The following is a 15,788-nucleotide window of genomic DNA, read 5'->3' as shown; positions in this document are numbered from 1 at the left end:
TTACCACACACCACGGGTGGCGTCAAAAACTCTAAACACAATCCCCTGTAAATATCCCCCTTCATTTGAGTGGTTTGCACAACCCCTGTGTCCGGACACCCCTCGAGCCACCGCGGATCCGGATCTGAGCAGCCAGGCTGCTGACACGGGGGTGGCACACATCCTCTTGGGGATGCAGGACCTACCTCCTGGGACCTGGAGTACCAGTGCCGATACCATCAAAGCACAACCAAAATCCTAGTTCTCCACTCCACACCGGGCATAGAGGGTTAACTATGTAAGGGGATGGTCGCCATGGAAAGGAACGAGTCCCGGGTTTAGCCCACCTGGTGGGAGGGGTCAGAAGTCAGTCTAGAGAAGTGTTGCACACAGAGAGGTTTGCGGATGTGCCTAAGCTTGACCCAAGCAACGGTGACCCCGGGGGCACGGGAGAGAGGTCGCCAGGGCGGGTACGGACATGTACCGCTGGGACCGGAGCATGCATGGGGCACAGGGTCCTAGATCAGGCGCCAGTTCTACACGGCTTGATAAACATCTGCACGGTGAGGACACCTTCACGGACTTCACCGAACCAAATAATCCGGGGGCATCAGCAGTAAACTAGGATCGGGGTTCGGACACTTACCTCCCCACAGGGTCCGCACTGCCCGCCGTACGGAGAAGGAGACTGTACCCCAAAAGGGACAGTCGGGCCCCAAACGCTCCACGCTACGGGGACCCAACCAACAGAGAGTGCCCGGGACAGAGCAACCTGGATCACTACATTGGCAATGATACTCCATGTGACCTGAACCAGATATCCCTGGGTCCGAGTAAGTAGAGACTGTTAAAGGCAACCTGGTGTGGTTTCCGTTATTACCCTGTTACATCTCTCTTGCGTAGCCCTACCTGCGGAGCGCCTAACACCATTGCTGCAACAACCACCAGCTATGGGAGTACCCACATTGAGCAGTGGCGGTTCTCTACCTTTAACCGCAGCCCGCAGGGGGCGTCACATGAACATTAACTATTATCTCTACTGTAAATACCACTTATACAAAAGAAGCCCCAGGGCACGGGACCGGGTAATGGCCACCAGAGTGACATTCCCAGTTGCAAGCAGCTCGGGACCGAGTACACCCTTCCCTGGGCGCGATAATCACATGATACCCGAGCTCCATGACCTCTTAGATCCGTTGATGTCAAGTCAACTTCCAGTTGACCCGACATCACTGAGCTGGGCCCCAGTCTCCCTGAGTGAATGGGCTGTGGGCGGAGTTTCACTGATCGTTACAACCCAGCATGTCCTTGCTCTCCTTCACTGCAGAGTGCCGCAAGCAGGAGCGATGCTGGGCTGTGACAAGCGGTGAAACTCCACCTACAGCCTAGTCGCTCAGGGAGACTGGGGTCCACCTCGGTGATGTCTGGTCAACTGGAATTTGAAGTGACATCACTGGATCTCAGAGGTCACGGAGTCGGGGGAGGGGTCACTTGATGGTGATGAGCGGATCGCAATATCGCCATTCAGAGGCAGAATGTACTACACATTTGAGAAAAGCCTTCTTTATGAGTTTTACAGTGGTGTGTGGCCACTATGCTGTGTAGTGGACCACTCCTTTAATCCAGACTCATGAATTTCATTCTAGGAAGCAGGGTCACCCAATCGGCTGACTATATAAGCCACCTATGTAAAGAGGTTCAGCTCACCGTATAATTGGTGCTCAGGAGAAAAAAAAATAGTCCATATAATGAAAAAAAATCAGGCACTCAGAACATTTTTGTGTGAAAATCTTTTAAAGTTTATTTTTTCTTTTTGTTCGATAATAAGCAGTCAATAAAGAAATGACGTTTCGGCGTGAGCCTTCTTCAATGACTAAAGGCTGCTTTACACGTTTCAATTAAACGTGCAATCGCATTTGTGATCGCACCCGTTCCCATCGTTTGTGCGGCACAGGCAATTTGTTGCCCGTGTCGCACAATGCTGTAACCCCCGTCACACGTACTTACCTTCCATACGACCTCGCTGTGGGCGGCGAACATCCACTTCCTGAACGCGGAGGGACGTTCGGTGTCACAGCAACGTCACACAGCGGCTGGCCAATAGAAGCGGAGGGGCGGAGAAGAGCAGGACGTGAACATGCCGCCCACCTCCTTGCTTCAGCATTGCCGGCAGGACGCAGGTAAGCGGTGTTCATCGTTCCCGGGGTGTCACACATAGCGATGTGTGCTGCTTCGGGAACATTGAATAACCGGACGTTCAATTTTTAGAAAATGAACGACGTGTATGCGATCAACGTTTTTGCATACAATCTGAATCGCACGTAGGTGTCACACGCAACTACAACACTAACAACGCCGGATGTGCGTCACTTACGACGTGACCTCCCGGCACATCGTTAGATATATTGTAGCTGTCACGCTCCCGATGCCTCAGCACCGCTCCTTACCCATTGACCCGGTCGCACCATCTCGGCACAGCTACGTGACCACTGATCCGGTCCACGTGTCCTCCGGTCACGGCTACCGCCCCCGCTCGTGCTCTCCTGTGTTCTGTTCCTGGTCTCAGGAGTCTGACTCTGACTAGTGCCTCTGTATAGGACCAGGCCGCGCCCATTCTCCTGGTCTTATAGGCCCAGCACACCTGAAGCAGGAAATGACATAGGGCTGTGCTGGGTATATAAGACTTGCCTTTCCATGTGGGCGGGCCCTGATCAACGTGTCTTGAAGCCTTGTCTTTTGAGCTAGATCCTCAGGTCCCCTTGTACCATGTCCTGTTACCTGTACCGTCTTAAAGTACTCCGTGACCTGGTTATACCTGTCCCTGCCTCACCAGTGCTCCGGCTGCCATGTACCCTGCCCTCCGGTGGGGTGCATGGTCCAGTGGATGCACCTCCTGGGTCAACCAGTCCTCCCTGCCCTGACAGTAGCGTGTAAAGCCCGCTTAAGGCTAATAGAATGTAACAAAAGATTTTTTTTCTTTTTGGACACTCAATAAAAGGGCTTCTATATCTTGACTGAGAATGTCCTCTAGGGGATATAATTCATCTTATTCTACAAATATGGTAGATATCCTTATCTTGTCTAATTGTATGAACACCTCAAATGATTAGGTATCAGAATAAAGGCCCAGTCACACACAACGACTTACCAGCGATCCCGAAAACGATGCGACCTGATAGGGATCACAGGTAAGTCGCTCGGAGGTCGCAGGTGAGATGTCACACAGTCAGATCTTACCAGCGATGCAGGAACAATACAGGTCGCAGTAGCGACCTGTATAACGATCTCAGCAGTCACTGTGACCCTGTCACACAGTGTCAAACACAGCGATGTGTCCTGCCCAGCAGGACGTCGCCTTTGAAGAAAATGACCTGGACCATTCAGCAACGACTAGAGATCTCACAGCAGGGGCCTGATCGCTGGTAAGTGTCACACATAACTAGATCGCTAACGGGATCGCTACTGCGTCACCAAAACGGTGACTCAGCTGCGATCTCGCTAGCGATCTCGTTATGTGTGACAGTACCTTAAGATCTAAGAAAAATCAAGTACAGATTTGGAGAACAGACCACAGAAACTTTGTTCTTAATTTTATGAATGAATAATCCTATTTGCAACCGTGACAATAGGAGACTTCAATAGTGGTCCAAGAATGTGTCTAAGGAGATCGGGTAGATAGGCTGCAGAGTGTAAGCAATTCCTAAACACTTCTTTCTTTGCCATCACAGTAAGGCTGGGTTCACACGTAGCGACAGCGATAACGACGTCGCTGTTACGTCACCATTTTCTGTGACGTAACAGCGACCTAGTAAGTCGCTGTTATGATCGCTGCAAAGCTGTCAAACACAGCGACGCAGCAGCGATCATAACGTCGCTACATGTGCAGAGAGCAGGGAGCCGCGCACACCGCTTAGCACTGGCTCCCTGCTCTCCAACCTACAGTACACATCGGGTTAATTAATCCGATGTGTACTGCAGCTACATGTGCAGAGAGCAGCACACACTGCTTAGCGCTGGCTCCCTGCTCTCCTAGCTACAGTACACATCGGGTTAATTAACCCGATGTGTACTGCAGCTACATGTGCAGAGAGCAGCCCACACTGCTTAGCGCTGGCTCCCTGCTCTCCTAGCTACAGTACACATCGGGTTAATTAATCCGATGTGTACTGCAGCCACATGTGCAGAGAGCTGGGAGCCGGCACTGGCAGCGTGAGAGCGGCGGAGGCTGGTAACAAAGGTAAATATCGGGTAACCACCTTGGTTACCCGATGTTTACCCTGGTTACAGCTTTACCGCAGCTGCCAGATGCCGGCTCCTGCTCTCTGCTCGCTTCATTTCGTCGCTCTCTCGCTGTCACACACAGCGATCTGTGCGTCACAGCGGGAGAGCGACAATAAAAAACGAACCAGGGCTGTATGTAGCGAGCAGCGATCTCACAGCAGGGGCCAGATCGCTGCTCAGTGTCAAACACAGCGAGATCGCTAATGAGGTCACTGTTGCGTCACCAAAACCGTGACGTAGCAGCGATTTCGGTAGCGATCTCGCTATGTGTGAAGCACCCCTAACCCAAGGGGTTTTGTTGTTAGGGAGATTGACCTCATGTACATGGGCAATAGGGGAGGGCATATTAACCGTCGACTCCTGCAAAAAGAGACCCGTTGGATGGTCACCCTTGATACCATCTCAACCCAAGGTCTAAATGAAGCTGTCACTTATAAATCCTTTTTGTAGTTTATATCTGTTTGAGGGCTTTACTGTTGTTTTTATTGTTTTTAATTGTCTCACTTTTCTTATTTAGGTCCATGCTGGTTATTATGGCTCATGCTCTTATTCCCCTCCTATGATTGGGCACTTCTACATTTTTTGATGCTGGCCACCTAATCCTCCTTTGGACCATGTGGAACATTTACGAACAGGATTCAAGCACAACGTCCTACTGTAGCGTGCATGAAGAAGGGATGGACACAATTGTGTCCCCATTACACTCGTCAGGACCCTGAATACAAGAATACTTTTGAATCTGATTAATTATATATTGTCCTTTTTTCTATTTTTGTTTTTTTCTTTGCTATTTCACTTTTGTTGAATGGGGGAGGCTGGCATGCCAGCTCAGGTTTGCCCCTGCTGGTTTTTCTAGGGGGGCTTCCCTGAGAACGCACGCTAGCTTCCTTTTAAGGTACCGTCACACTAAGCGACGCTCCAGCGATCCCACCAGCAACCTGACCTGGCAGGGATCGCTGGAGCGTCGCTACACGGGTTGCTGGTGAGCTGTCAAACAGGCAGATCTCACCAGCAACCAGTGACCAGCCCCCAGCCAGCAGCGACGCGTGGAAGAGATGCTGCGCTTGGTAACTAAGGTAAATATCGGGTAACCAACCTGATATTTACCTTGGTTACCAGCGCACACTGCTTAGCGCTGGCTCCCTGCACTCCTAAGCAGAGTACACATAGGGTTAATTACCCGATGTGTAGTCTGGCTATGTGTGCAGGGAGTAGGGAGCCGGCACTGGCAGTGTGAGAGCGGCGGACGCAGGTAACGAAGGTAAATATCGAGTAACCAAGGTAAGGGCCTCTTGGTTACCCGATGTTTACCGTGGTTACCAGCGTCCGCAGAAGCCGGCTCCCTGCACATTCAGTTGTTGTTCTGTCGCTGTCACACACAGCGATGAGTGCTTCACAGCGGGAGAGCAACAACTAAAAAATGGTCCAGGACATTCAGCAACAACCGGCGACCTCACAGCAGGGGCCAGGTTGTTGCTGGATGTCACACACAGCAATATCACTAGCAAGTTGTGCCTCAGCAGCGATGTTGCTAGCGATGTTGCTTAGTGTGACGGTACCTTTACGGTACAGTCTCAATATGGATATCAGAGTGGGTCATTTTGTATTATGGTCCTTATTACATTGTCTTTGGGGATATCGTGTGCTGTTTAAATATGATGTATGGTTTGCGGGGTATTTCTATCTTTATTTGTGGGATTAATCCTAATATGTGATATGTCTTGCCATTACTTTTATCCCCTGTGTACAGTATATGGCTGTTCCATCTATTCAGCCCACTAGATGGATTACGCTGCTTATAACGATCTATTGCCTGCGAGGCTAGTTGGCTCTTTGTTTTCATTCTGTGGGGGTGCAGTACCATACATCACGTGACTTACGTTCCTGGCACAGACGCGCCACGTATTTACACTGCTCCTGCCCCCCTGGACGCCGTTGCTGTGCTCGGTTGCTGGGGTGATGGGTGGGAAGACGCACGTCCTCCTTCCCATCCCCCCTTACACGCGGCGGCCTAGAGCCTCTTTAAAAATAACACCCTTAGGCCTCTTTCAGACGTCAGTGATTCTGGTACGTATGTGCTAGTTTTTATACATACCTGAATCACGGACATATGCAGACTCATTATAATCAATGGGTCTGCGCACACATCAGGGATTTTTCACTGACTATGTCTCCGTGCGGCATACACATGTGTCCTGTTTTCCGCACTGAGACATGTCCATTTTTTCTGACATCACTGATGTCCCATGGACCACACTATGGTGTGATCCGTGAAACACGTACCAGAAAAACACGTACATTGAAAATAAAATGCTTTTTATACTCGCCTTCTCCAGCGACACTGTCTCCAGCCTCTGCTGTCTGCTGCTTCAGAGCTGGCTAATTACTGTCATACATATTCATTTATGCAGCCACAGCCGACCCAGAAGTAGCTGCAGCGGGGGCGAAAACACAGCAGAGCTGAAGAGTTCAGCACCACGGACAGCTGGGAGTTTATCTCCATGCAATCACAGATGACGGATCACGTATCACGGATTGCACATAGACAACCGTGTGTCGGGAATCACAGCACATGGAGGGACATATCCGTTTTTAACACATCAGTGAAAAAGTCTGTGTTTTTCACTGACGTGCAAAACAGGCCTTAAGGGAATCTATTACCAGGTTTTTACTACCCCATCTGAGAGCAGCATACTGTAGAGACAGAGTCCCTGCTTCCAGTGATGAATGCACTTAATGAGCTGCTTGCCTTAATTTTGATAAAATCAGTGTTTTATCTGCTTCAGATCTACCATCTCTCTGAATGTTGAGCTCTGCATAACCTCACCCACACCACTGATTTGCAGATGTCTGCCAATATATAGTGTACACAGAAATCAGTGGTGGGGGCAGGGTTATACAGCAGCTTTACTATTCCTCTAGTGATAATCTGCTGATAAAACAGTGATTTAGTTCTAACTACACTAAGCAGCTCAGTAAAGGCCCCGTCACACTAAGCAACATCGCTAGCAACATCGCTGCTAACGAACAACTTTTGTGACGTTGCTAGCGATGTTGCTGTGTGTGACATCCAGCAACAACCTGGCCCCTGCTGTGAGGTCGTTGGTTGTTGCTGAATGTCCTGGGCCATTTTTTAGTTGTTGCTCTCCCGCTGTGAAGCGCACATCGCTGTGTGTGACAGCGACACAGCAACAACTAAATGTGCAGGCAGCAGGAGCCGGCTTCTGCGGAGGATGGTAACCACAGTAAACATCGGGTAACCAAGAAGCCCTGTCCTTGGTTACCCGATATTTACCTTTGTTACCAGCCTCCGCCGCTCTCACTGTCAGTGCCGATTCCTGCTCTGTGCACATGTAGCTGCAGGACACATCGGGTTAATTAACCTGATGTGTGCTGTAGCTAGGAAAGCAGGGAGCCAGCGCTAAGCATTGTGCGCTGCTCCCTGGTCTGTGCACAAGTAGCTACAGCACACATCGGGTAATTAACCCGATGTGTGCTGTACTAGGAGAGCAGGTAGCCAGCGCTCAGTGTGCGCTGCTCCCTGCTCTCTGCACGTGTAGCTGCGTGAGCTGGTAACCAAGGTAAATATCGGGTTGGTTACCCGATATTTACCTTAGTTACCAAGCGCAGCATCTTCCACGCGGCGCTGGGGGCTGGTCACTGGTTGCTGGTGAGCTCACCAGCAACTCGTGTAGCGACGCTCCAGCGATCCCTGCCAGGTCAGGTTGCTGGTGGGATCGCTGGAGCGTTGCAGTGTGACATCTCACCAGCAACCTCCTAGCAACTTACCAGCGATCCCTATCGTTGTTGGGATCGCTGGTAAGTTGCTTAGTGTGACTGGACCTTAAGTGACAGATCTGTGGAATCAAGGTCTCTGTCTCTACTTTATGCTGCTATCAGATTATGTAGCAAACACCTGGTGACAGATTCCCTTTACGTTCCTCACACACATTAGATTATTAAAGCACCACACATTTTTGTTTATTTTTTGCTTTTTTTTACCTCTGGAGTGGAGCTTCTAAGGTCCTTGACCCAACTCTTATACTCACCTTCCGGCATCTTCACCTTTTACGGACCCCTCTCCAGTCCCATGGTGCCATATTCTGACCGCAACGTCTGACTATCCTTAAGTCAGAAGTTACGTGACAAGCTCTGAATACATCTCTATCAGAGGCAGAACGAGGCCAGACAAGGCTCTTATAGACTTGTGCCGGAGACCTACAGGAGTGGAGCTGCAGAAAAATGAAGAGGGCAGCAGGTGAGTATATGAGTAGGGTAAGATTTAAGGCACCCCTCTAGTGATAAAATAAAAAAAAATGCTGGAGTGTTGCTTTAATGTCGGCCCAACCAGCTGATATCAAAAGATTAAGTCAACAACCTAATATGTATGGGGGGCTCCGCCTCAATTTCACACTGACTATGCTTTTGATCTTTAGAGATGTCCCCGCTAGACATGTATGGCAGCGGCTCTAAGGCCCTGTGCTCACGCTGCGTATTTTGGCGTGGATTTTCAAAAATCTGCAGCAAAATCTGCATGTCCATTGTGAAGCCAGCAAAGTCTATGAGAATTCAAAAGTGCCGTGCCTATATTGAGTATTTTTCCCATGTGTATTTAGTGCAGATTTATTTTTTTCTGGCGAGCGCTGATCTTACACGAGCTCACAGACAGACACAGAAGAAGAAGCAGGTCCACAGCAGCACAGAGGATGTCAGGAGAGGAGAGCGTTGATATTACAGGAGCTCACAGACAGACACAGAGGAAAGAGCAGGTCCACAGCAGCACAGAGGATGTCAGGAGAGCGCTGATCTTACAGGAGGTCACAGACAGACACAGAGGAAGAAGCAGGTCCACAGCAGCACAGAGGATATCAGGAGAGGCAAGCGCTAATTTTACATTAGGTCACAGAGCTACATAGAGGAAAGAGAAGAACCACAGAGGATATCAGGAGAGGAGAGCGCAGATCTTACAGGAGGTCACAGACAGACACAGAGGAAGGAGCAGGTCCACAGCAGCACAGAGGATGTCAGGAGAGGAGAACGCTGATCTTACAGGAGGTCACAGAGATACATAGAGGAAAGAACAGATCCACAGCGGAACGGATGATGACAGGAGAGGAGAGGGCTGATCTTACAGGAGGTCACAGAGATACACAGAGGAAGGAGCAGGTCCACAGCAGCACAGAGGATGTCAGGAGAGGAGAGCGCTGATCTTACAGGAGGTCACAGACAGACACAGAGGAAGGAGCAGGTCCACAGCAGCACAGAGGATGTCAGGAGAGGAGAACGCTGATCTTACAGGAGGTCACAGAGATACATAGAGGAAGGAGAAGGTCCACAGCAGCACAGAGGATGTCAGGAGAGGAGAGCGATGATCTTATAAGAGCTCACAGAAAGACACAGAAGAAGGAGCAGGACCACAGCAGCATAGAGGATGGCAGGAGACAAGAGCGCTGATCTTACAAGAGGTCACAGACAGACAAAGAAGAAAAAGCAGGTTTACAGAAGCACAGAGGATGTCAGGAGAGAGCTGATCTTACAGGAGCTCACAGACAAACACAGAGAAAGTAGCAGGTCCACAGCGGCACAGATGATGTCAGGAGAGAAGAGCGCTGATCTTACTACGGTCCATACAGGAATCACAGTACTGAAGAGGCATAGTCAGTATCATAAATTAAAATTTACATCCAGATACTTTATAGATGACATCTTCTTTTATTTGAGGCGTTTTCATCCCTTTTGTTTCTATGTAGTCCAGATGCCATGAGGATTTTGGACATCCACAGCTCGTCTCTGCAGACTTCCATCTTCTCTGGTCTGCTGCAGCACATCCCGACACAGTGCCCTTAAAAATAGAGTGTGATTATAATGCCCTTTACATAAAAATATCTGTTCCTATTCTGCCCTAAAAAAGGCTCTTAAAGCTATCACATTTTCCGCTTTATGAATTTTTAACCACCACACCATCCGTCCTTATGAACCATGGCCAATACCATGGCTGTCCCCTCTCCACTATTTTCCCTTTCTGTATCTCCACACTGTCCCCTCCACCATGTTAACACCTCTTTTTACCGTGCCTCCATTTCAAGCTGTCCACTCTTCATATTAATACTGTGCCCCCTCTTCACACTATGCCCACGTACTACTCACCATACTTCTCTCTCCAAACTGTGCTCCCACCTCCCCCACTCAGTATAATGGTCACCACAGCCCCCAAACAATATGGTCACCATAGTCCCTCATATGCAGTATGGTGTCCATGACAGCCCCCCATACAAAATGGTTACTACAGCCCCCCTACTATATAGTATGATGCCTATCACAGTCCCTATATAAAATATGATAACCACCACAGCATCCCAGATAACCACCACAGCATCCCATACAGTATAGTCACCACAGCCCCCTAAAGTATGATGTCCCTACAGCTTCCAGTGTAACATTCCCATAGACCCCCATATAATATGATGTCCTCACAGCCCCCAGTATAACATTCCTCACAGACCCCCATATAATATGTCCCCACAGCCCCCAGTATAACATTTCCACAGACCCCCATATAATAGGATGTCCCCACAGACTCCCAGTATAATGTACCCCATAGTTATGATGTCTCCACAGACCCCAAAATCACATACCCCACAGATTGTCATATAATGTGATGTCCCCACAGCCCCCATTATAACATTTCCACAGACCCCCATATAATAGGATGTCCCCACAGACTCCCAGTATAATGTACCCCATAATTATGATGTCTCCACAGATCCCAGAATAACAAACCCCACAGATTGTCATATAATATGATGTCCTCACAGCCCCCAGTATACCATTTCCACAGACCCCCATATAATATGTCCCCACAGACCCCCAGTATAATGTACCCCATAATTATGATGTCTCCACCGATCCCAGAATAACAAACCCCACAGATTGTCATATAATATGATGTCCTCACAGCCCCCAGTATAACATTTCCACAGACCCCCATATAATATGTCCCCACAGACCCCCAGTATAATGTACCCCATAATTATGATGTCTCCACAGATCCCAGAATAACAAACCCCACAGATTGTCATATAATATGATGTCCTCACAGCCCCCAGAATAACATTTCCACAGACCCCCATATAATAGGATGTCCCCACAGACCCCCAGTATGATGTACCCCATAGCTATAATGTCCCCACAGCCCCCAGTATAACATTCCCACAGACCCCCATATAATAGGATGTCCCCACAGACCCCCAGTATAATGTACCCCATGGGCTGTGGAGACATCATGGCTACCATTTAGTGGCCAAATAATATAAACAATATATGAAAAGCCCATATTCATCTATTCCAGGCTCCCGTCCTCTGCAGTCTCTAGCTCCTCTTCTATCACGTCTCACAGGGGACGCTGTGCGGCGCGATGATGTCATCACGCTGTTTCACGTTCTGTGCGCGGCAACGGTCCCGCTCCCAACGGTCTCGCTGAAGTAACCGGCGGTGTAGGAAGATAATACCGCTCCTCTGCTCCTGTCCCCGGTGGCGCTCCCGGAGCAGGAGGGACGGACGACAGCTGGGAACAGGAAGAGAGCGGTGACTGCGGCGGAGGAAGGGGCCCGGGCCGCGGGGGCGCAGCTTTCACACAGTACATGGAGTGGAAGGCCGTTAGCTCCCGTGCTCCCTCTGCTGGCGGCTGCAGTGTCATGTCATCATCTATGGAGGATTCAGATCTCTACAGCAGATAGAAGAGCTCTGAATAAAGGTGTCCCCGGTATAAAGCAATGAACTAGCGCCAAGTTCCCCCGGTGTGCTGTAGATATGGGCAAACAACAGAGGGTTCATGGTTTCAGGCTAAAACTGGCCGAAATGAGGGTTAATGTTTGTAGCGAGATGTTCATATTTATAGATGTTCTCATACAATAGGGTGTGGGGTAATACTGTGCTGTGCTGGGGGCGGTTATCACAGAGAGCCCTCTACATAAATATTTATAGATGTTATCATACAATAGGGTCTGGGGTAATACTGTGCTGTGCTGGGGGCGGTTATCACAGAGAAACCTCTACATAAATATTTATAGATGTTCTCATACAATAGGGTGTGGGGTAATACTGTGCTGTGCTGGGGGCGGTTATCACAGAGAAACCTCTACATAAATATTTATAGATGTTATCCTACAATAGGGTGTGGGGTAATACTGTGCTGTGCTGGGGGCGGTTATCACAGAGAGACCTCTACATAAATATTTATAGATGTTCTCATACAATAGGGTCTGGGGTAATACTGTGCTGTGCTGGGGGCGGTTATCACAGAGAGACCTCTACATAAATATTTATAGATGTTCTCATACAATAGGGTCTGGGGTAATACTGTGCTGTGCTGGGGGCGGTTATCACAGAGAAACCTCTACATAAATATTTATAGATGTTCTCATACAATAGGGTGTGGGGTAATACTGTGCTGTGCTGGGGGCTGTTATCACAGAGAAACCTCTACATAAATATTTATAGATGTTATCATACAATAGGGTCTGGGGTAATTCTGTGCTGTGCTGGGGTCGGTTATCACAGAGAGGCCTCTACATAAATATTTATAGATGTTCTCATACAATAGGGTCTGGGGTAATACTGTGCTGTGCTGGGGGCGGTTATCACAGAGAGACCTCTACATAAATATTTATAGATGTTCTCATACAATAGGGTCTGGGGTAATACTGTGCTGTGCTGGGGGCGGTTATCACAGAGAAACCTCTACATAAATATTTATAGATGTTCTCATACAATAGGGTCTGGGGTAATACTGTGCTGTGCTGGGGGCGGTTATCACAGAGAAACCTCTACATAAATATTTATAGATGTTCTCATACAATAGGGTGTGGGGTAATACTGTGCTGTGCTGGGGGCGGTTATCACAGAGAAACCTCTACATAAATATTTATAGATGTTATCCTACAATAGGGTGTGGGGTAATACTGTGCTGTGCTGGGGGCGGTTATCACAGAGAGACCTCTACATAAATATTTATAGATGTTCTCATACAATAGGGTCTGGGGTAATACTGTGCTGTGCTGGGGGCGGTTATCACAGAGAGACCTCTACATAAATATTTATAGATGTTCTCATACAATAGGGTCTGGGGTAATACTGTGCTGTGCTGGGGGCTGTTATCACAGAGAAACCTCTACATAAATATTTATAGATGTTATCATACAATAGGGTCTGGGGTAATTCTGTGCTGTGCTGGGGTCGGTTATCACAGAGAGGCCTCTACATAAATATTTATAGATGTTCTCATACAATAGGGTCTGGGGTAATACTGTGCTGTGCTGGGGGCGGTTATCACAGAGAGACCTCTACATAAATATTTATATATGTTCTCATACAATAGGGTCTGGGGTAATACTGTGCTGTGCTGGGGGCGGTTATCACAGAGAAACCTCTACATAAATATTTATAGATGTTATCATACAATAGGGTCTGGGGTAATACTGTGCTGTGCTGGGGGCGGTTATCACAGAGAAACCTCTACATAAATATTTATAGATGTTATCATACAATAGGGTCTGGGGTAATACTGTGCTGTGCTGGGGGCGGTTATCACAGAGAAACCTCTACATAAATATTTATAGATGTTATCATACAATAGAGTCTGGGGTAATACTGTGCTGTGCTGGGGGCGGTTATCACAGAGAGACCTCTACATAAATATTTATAGATGTTCTCATACAATAGGGTGTGGGGTAATACTGTGCTGTGCTGGGGGCGGTTATCACAGAGAAACCTCTACATAAATATTTATAGATGTTATCATACAATAGGGTCTGGGGTAATACTGTGCTGTGCTGGGGGCGGTTATCACAGAGAAACCTCTACATAAATATATATAGATGTTCTCATACAATAGGGTCTGGGGTAATACTGTGCTGTGCTGGGGGCGGTTATCACAGAGAGACCTCTACATAAATATTTATAGATGTTCTCATACAATAGGGTCTGGGGTAATACTGTGCTGTGCTGGGGGCGGTTATCACAGAGAAACCTCTACATAAATATTTATAGATGTTATCATACAATAGGGTCTGGGGTAATTCTGTGCTGTGCTGGGGGCGGTTATCACAGAGAGGCCTCTACATAAATATTTATAGATGTTCTCATACAATAGGGTGTGGGGTAATACTGTGCTGGGGGCGGTTATCACAGAGAAACCTCTACATAAATATTTATAGATGTTCTCATACAATAGGGTCTGGGGTAATACTGGGCTGTGCTGGGGGCGGTTATCACAGAGAAACCTCTACGTAAATATTTATAGATTGTCTCATACAATAGGGTGTGGGGTAATACTGTGCTGTGCTGGGGGCGGTTATCACAGAGAAACCTCTACATAAATATATATAGATGTTCTCATACAATAGGGTCTGGGGTAATACTGTGCTGTGCTGGGGGCGGTTATCACAGAGAGACCTCTACATAAATATTTATAGATGTTCTCATACAATAGGGTGTCGGGTAATACTGTGCTGTGCTGGGGGCGGTTATCACAGAGAGACCTCTACATAAATATTTATAGATGTTCTCATACAATAGGGTCTGGGGTAATACTGTGCTGTGCTGGGGGCGGTTATCACAGAGAGACCTCTACATAAATATTTATAGATGTTCTCATACAATAGGGTCTGGGGTAATACTGTGCTGTGCTGGGGGCGGTTATCACAGAGAAACCTCTACATAAATATTTATAGATGTTCTCATACAATAGGGTCTGGGGTAATACTGTGCTGTGCTGGGGGCGGTTATCACAGAGAGACCTCTACATAAATATTTATAGATGTTATCATACAATAGGGTCTGGGGTAATACTGTGCTGTGCTGGGGGCGGTTATCACAGAGAGACCTCTACATAAATATTTATAGATGTTCTCATACAATAGAGTCTGGGGTAATACTGTGCTGTGCTAGGGGCGGTTATCACAGAGAGACCTCTACATAAATATTTATAGATGTTCTCATACAATAGGGTGTGGGGTAATACTGTGCTGTGCTGGGGGCGGTTATCACAGAGAGACCTCTACATAAATATTTATAGATGTTCTCATACAATAGGGTGTGGGGTAATACTGTGCTGTGCTGGGGGCTGTTATCACAGAGAAACCTCTACATAAATATTTATAGATGTTATCATACAATAGGGTCTGGGGTAATACTGTGCTGTGCTGGGGGCGGTTATCACAGAGAAACCTCTACATAAATATTTATAGATGTTCTCATACAATAGGGTCTGGGGTAATACTGTGCTGTGCTGGGGGCGGTTATCACAGAGAAACCTCTACATAAATATTTATAGATGTTCTCATACAATAGGGTCTGGGGTAATACTGTGCTGTGCTGGGGGCGGTTATCACAGAGAAACCGCTACATAAATATTTATAGATGTTCTCATACAATAGGGTCTGGGGTAATACTGTGCTGTGCTGGGGGCGGTTATCACAGAGAGACCTCTACATAAATATTTATAGATGTTCTCATACAATAGGGTCTGG

Source organism: Anomaloglossus baeobatrachus, chromosome 1 (genome assembly GCF_048569485.1).
Source record: "Anomaloglossus baeobatrachus isolate aAnoBae1 chromosome 1, aAnoBae1.hap1, whole genome shotgun sequence".
NCBI lineage: Eukaryota > Metazoa > Chordata > Amphibia > Anura > Aromobatidae > Anomaloglossus > Anomaloglossus baeobatrachus.
The sequence above is the reverse complement of the archived record's forward strand: the minus strand, read 5'-3'. Positions refer to the sequence as shown.